We start from the raw sequence: 6,000 nt of genomic DNA, 5'->3' as shown, positions 1-6,000 counted from the left end.
TAAATAATTTCTACCTGCGAATTCGGCTAATAACTCTCCCTTGCTATTTCTAGAACCTATCCCATAGTTAACTACCGCGTGGTCGTCAGCCTGCTTCTTGCCCACCTTCGCATTGAAGTCGCCGATCAGTACAGTGTACTGTGATTTTACTTTATTCATTGCCGATTCTACGTCCTTATAGAAACTTTCAATGTCATCATGGTCATCATGGCTGGATGTGGGCGCAGAGGCCGGCACCATTTTCAGCATGTACTTCTTATTCAGCCTAATTGCTGTAGCTGCTACCCTCTCGTTAATACTTTTGAACTCCTCTACGTTGCCAGCTATATCCTGATTAATGAGTAATCCCTGCACCTAGTTCTCGTCTGTCCTCTAGTCCGCGATAGCACAGTATGTTGCTGTCCTTTAGTGTTGTATACGCCTCACCTGCCCTCCTAACTTCGCTGAGCCCTATCACATCCCATTCAATCCACGGTAGTTCCTCGAACAACACTGCTAGGTTAGCCTCACTAGATAACGTTCTAGCGTTAAACGTAACCAGGTTCAGTATCCAATGGCGGCCTGTGCGGAGCCAGAAATTCTTAGCACCCTCCGCTGCGTCACAGGTCTGACCGCTACCGTGGTCAGTTGCTCCGCAGCCACTGGGGACTGAGGGCCGAGAGTTAATTGATTTGTTCGTAGACGGTTGTGTCCAAGTACTACACCAGGGAGGCCAAGTCCTGTTCTGGTGAGGGAGTGTGTTGTCGGTTCTGGTCACCGAGATCAGGCCGCACCCAGGCCTCGTTATGCAATTCCATCGACACGCGGTTTTTTATAAAACCCGGTGTAGAATTGCGCGGCACCAGGATTTGAAGCCTGGTTTCCTTGCACGCGAGGCGGACCCTCTACCTCTACGCCACCGCCACCTTGTCACTTCATACACATGCGTTCGTAAGCGTCGAGCAATGGCCTGGCCCGGTAAGTATGGTGACGAGATCACCACCTCCCCCTCATGGATTTCAATGCTAGTGCAATCCGCCTTTTTAACACTGAGCTCAGATTCAGGTACAAGAGCCTGACGCACAACGATACTGTTACCGCCGTTATCTCGCAACACGGAAAGCACTCTCCCGAATTTCTCACGTGCACCACTGCCATGGCAGCAACCATTGGGGATGATCGGTGGACTCCCTCCTCTGATGGACCCTCTAAGCAACTAATCTCTAGACACGTATCTAGGTAGGAGCACCATGACGAGATGGCGCACTAGGAAGTCTCAATGTCAGCAGAACCCTTACGCCGGCATTCCTGCGCGTCGTGTCCTGACCTGCGGCAGAGTGTGCAGTATGTTTCGGTTTCATATGACAATCCGAGAACATGTGCCTCGCTGTCACCCAAATTAAGCACTGAATTGGTGGCTTGAAACATTGAACCCCGTCGTTGTGTGTCAGCACAGGATTCTCTAACGTGTCTCTAGAAACCAAAAGGCTATTCTGTAGTTGTGGCTCGAGGAACTGATCTGCAGCATCCACCAACTTATCGACCGTCTTACAATCCCGTTATTTCAAAAAGAGTGCGAGGTGGGCATGACAGTTGTTCAGGAACTGCTCGACACTATCAGGTCGCGAACAATTTCAGAAGTGCGACCTTGTCCTCGCACTTCGACCCAGCGGTCAAGGAAGCCGAACTGCTTCGCGAAACATCTCTCTGTATCGATCCCTCTGTGGTAAATATGAACCCCTGAAGTAACGCCTTTGTAGCTCTCTCCTAGTCACAGAGCCGACCAAGGACCCTGAGGGCTTCGCCAACAAGGCACCTACTCAAAGCTGTGGCCCCTTCGCCAACCCTGCCTAGTGGTCACATGCTCGAACCGCTTTAAATAGTTTTCAAATCATCACGTTCTTCGTTAAAGGTTCGGAATCAGGATGCGAGGGTTGACGGAGACGGCATCTGCTCTGGTACGCTGTCTAGGGCAGAGATTAAGATTGGCTGCGCTCTCCATTAGTCTTACTCGCAGCCGCAATTTCTGGGCCTCGAGCTCAAAGCGCTGACTCGTGGCTGCCCGTTGACCGACCCTCTCGTCCCATGCCTTGGGAAACTGTTCTACCCACACTCGCAACTCGACGTCATGCAATCCCATGCGCACACCTACCGCTCGAGGCTAATTCTATTCCGCAAATTCCAACTAGTACGTCGACAATCGACGACCACCCCGGCGGAAGACGGACCTATGGCGTGCCCCGAATCTGCAGGGTCCGTGCTTCCACTGCGAGGAACCCGGTCATCTGTATCGCCACCTCATATCATCCTATCATAACCACTCCTGGGACAGCAGGGCTTCCCCGTCGGCATACTCCGCCCTCCAGTAGGCCAATGACTCCATAAGATTGAAGAATACGTGGCACAGGCACGCAAGGCGGCAACGTCTTAGCGGCAGTCACGGTCCCTGACTCCTTGCCGGCCTGACTCAACATTTCCTCCTGGACGGCGCAGCTTCGGCCGACAAGCCCTTACCGCAAAACTAAAGGCATGCGACAGTTCTAACAAACGCAGCATTCTGGACTCTCCACTTCGGCGCAAATTATAGAATATTGAACATGACTAAATAAGACGTCCACCCGCTGCCCCGTACCGACCACTCGCTCGGTAGACTGCGTCGCGGGCAGTACTTCTGCACTGACCTAAAGAGCCGGTGCGGGTAGATCGAGGTAAATGAGCGGGACTACGAAGAACAGCTCCGCCCACCGACATGTATGAATTTAAAGTGCTGATTTTCTGGCTAATATTAAAGCCAGCAACTTTCTAGCGCATGATTTATAGTGTAGTCAATGGCTTCAAGGGGCAAGCGTGTTTGCTTTACCGCGAAGACGTCATCCTTTTCCGAAATCTTTGCCGAACACTTTTTATGCTTGCGCACAGTATTAGATGCCGTCCGGTCGGCCGACTTAATGCTCAAGCCCTAAACGTGTCTTTGGGTAAAAAGCGCTGAAGTCCATAGGTCACCACAAGAGTGCCGACGTTTTTAGGTCCCACGCCGAGAATACTGCTTTTCCTGCTACTACGACCAAGATATCCGGACCCCTGACACGCTTCACGCGCGACAATACGCCGTTTGAGTGGGCCGCCGAGCAAAAGAAGGCTTTTGCAGAGCAGCGTAGACGGTAGCAAACAACCTCCTTTTTTTGCGCACTGCGATTAAGAGGCTGATACTGAAGTCCACACTGACGCTAACAACATCGGCCTAGGCGCGGTACTCGTCCAAAAACAATGTGGCGTGTAATGTGTCATCGCGTATGCAAGCCGCACGCTCTCTCGCTAGGAAACAAACTATTCTGCAAGGAAAAGGCTCGCGCTTATTTGGACTGTGTGGACAAGTACGAAATTTCTGCCATAACTTTCCGGCTGCCATTAAAAGTGGTTGCTCGTTATTCGCAACATATTAGGGCTCCTAGCCCGATGAAGCTACCACCTACAACTGCCCTATACCATTGTATGCAAAGCTGGCCAGAGCCACGAAGACTCTGACGCGCTCCCGTGCGCTCCCGTAGGTTTTGGCGATGAGAGCATGGAGAGTGAGAGTGGCTTTCTTCGAACTGTCAGCGACTTAGACGTAATGACCCGACAGCGAGCTGACCCATACCTACAACCTGTCATTGATCACCTAGAGGGTCAATCTGCTGACTTACGTCGACAGTATTCTCAGAATCTTTCTTCCTTCTATCCCCAGAAGATTTTGTTCGAGAAAAACTGCAACACTGTGGAGAGAGCGCACCTCTTCGTCGCGCCTCCGGACCTCTGCAGACCTCTGCATCCTTTTTGGATTCCATGATGAGCCCATGACCGACAACTTGGGCTCTGCACGCACACTCGCTCCATTGTAACAGGCGTATTATTTGGCAAAACTTGCTGACATCATACAAAGTTTCGTCAGAGACTGCCGCGAGAGTAAGGCCGTAAGGCGCCGCCTCTCAAGCCCGCAGCTTTGCCCCAACAAATTTCACCGCCTTGGACGTGGTTCCACCAAGTCGGCATCTACCTTCTGGGCTGATTTCCTGTGTCATCGGCCGGTGACAAATGGATTATAGTCGCGACCGACTATCTATTACGGTATGCGGATAGCAAAGAGATGCTGCGTGGCAGGTCATCTGATATCGTCCAGTTATTTTACGCAGCCAATCATGCTGGGTCATTGCGCACTGTCCCAAGTCTTCGCCAGTCGATGCAATGCTTTACGGCACAGCTCATGCACGACGTTTTTGAGCTGTCACACTAGCTGCCGCTAATCCACTGCCTATTACCCACCAACGAGCGAGCTTAAAGAGAGGCCCAAAACAGAACCATTAGCGACATGACCGCAGTGTACGTAGACTCGCAGCACCAACCTGTGACGAGATGCTTCCTTGTGTCACATATGCTGTATACAACACGACCATCCAAGAGGCGACCCACTTTACACCATTTTGTCTGGCATACGAACTTGACGTTCAGGGCATGCTTCCATGCTGCACTGATGATAACCAGCTGACGCCCGGCACCGGCCAGTTTGCTCAACGCATCGAGGAAACACATCAATTTGCCCGCATTCAGATTCAGAGGCAGCTAGGCACGGATGCGCATCAACTACACTTCAGGAGTGCAAACTGCTGGGCTAGTTGGTTCATATTGCATAGAAAAGGAACCAGCGAAAATAGACGCAAGACAAGAACAAAGGAGGCACACACCACAACGCTGGTGTGTGCCAGCGTTGTGGTGTGTGCCTCCTTTGTTCTTGTCTTGCGACTATTTTCGCTGGTTCCTTCTCTGTGCAACTACACTTCTCCGTCACAGGCACGTCACGTGCCATTCCGGAGACCAAGTATGCGTGTGGACCGCGGTACGCCGCCCAAACTGGTCTGAAAAAAATTGGACAATGCGTAAGCCTCGCCTTTAAGAGTGGAACGCGACAGCGTGTTGCCGCGCTGCCAAGGAGTCCACGGAACGCCATCGCCTCGCCCGTTGGACAAATCGCTCGGAGTCTAAGAGGCCTCTTAAAATAACACAGGCGCTGCTCCACACTAGCACTCGTAGACGGCTGCGGTTCAATCACACATGCTCCGAAACGAACGACACTATTTCGACGGAGAAAGGTCGCCTCCGCACGAGCCGTCTGCCGGGTCGGCGCCGTACATGGCGAAGGGGGGTTTAAGTGGGTGCCAGTCGATGAGGCTACGACTGCACACCAAGCGCGGAGGAAATTTTCCGTAAACGCATCGTAATCGCTTAATCTCGACATATGTTCGAAATTACTCATGTACGCCTCAGTACAAATCTCGAAGATACGTTTCTAAGAATTCCGCGCATTCACCAGACGCGCCTTCATTCATGTTCAAACATCGATCCATTGTTTCGGAGAGGAAGCGTCCCTATCGTGAATGCCAAAGGCCCTGGTTCGATTCCCGGCCTAGACCTTGTTTTTTTCATTCATTGACTGGGCGTGCCCTCTGATTTTTACGCAGCCTCCGAATATTTCCGACGCGCGGTGACGCAAACTGCAACAACTACTATTATGTCGACGGCTTTTCGGCTGAACGAGCTGTATTCGCTGTCGCATAAATTGATATGACGCCACATTGGATCTTACTTAGTTTTTCGTCGTGTCACTGTAGTGACCTACGAGGTTCTTCCTGACGAGACTGTGCAGAGTAAGCTTCGCCAGCCCCACTCAAAGGTAGCGCTTTTGTCCGCATGAAAGCGTACTTCACGCAGTGATGTGCAGTACCCTATGCGTACGCCTTTTTGTCGCTTTGGACACTTCTTCTGTTCTTGTGGCAATCTTTTTTTGTTTTCGCTCCTGCTCAAGCCCCGCCTTTATTTTTATAAGAGCAGGAGTAATGCCACGTGGTGTTCTCAACTGACACATGAAGTTCACAACGCGGAAATGTCTTCCGCTTGCTGGCTGCTGAATGCTGCTTGCGTGAGAGGTGCCGCATGTCTTCCGTGACAATATCTAAGTCGAAGAACAAATGGGCCAAGCACGAATCC

Source organism: Amblyomma americanum, chromosome 9 (genome assembly GCF_052857255.1).
Source record: "Amblyomma americanum isolate KBUSLIRL-KWMA chromosome 9, ASM5285725v1, whole genome shotgun sequence".
Taxonomy (NCBI): Eukaryota; Metazoa; Arthropoda; class Arachnida; order Ixodida; family Ixodidae; genus Amblyomma; species Amblyomma americanum.
The sequence above is the reverse complement of the archived record's forward strand: the minus strand, read 5'-3'. Positions refer to the sequence as shown.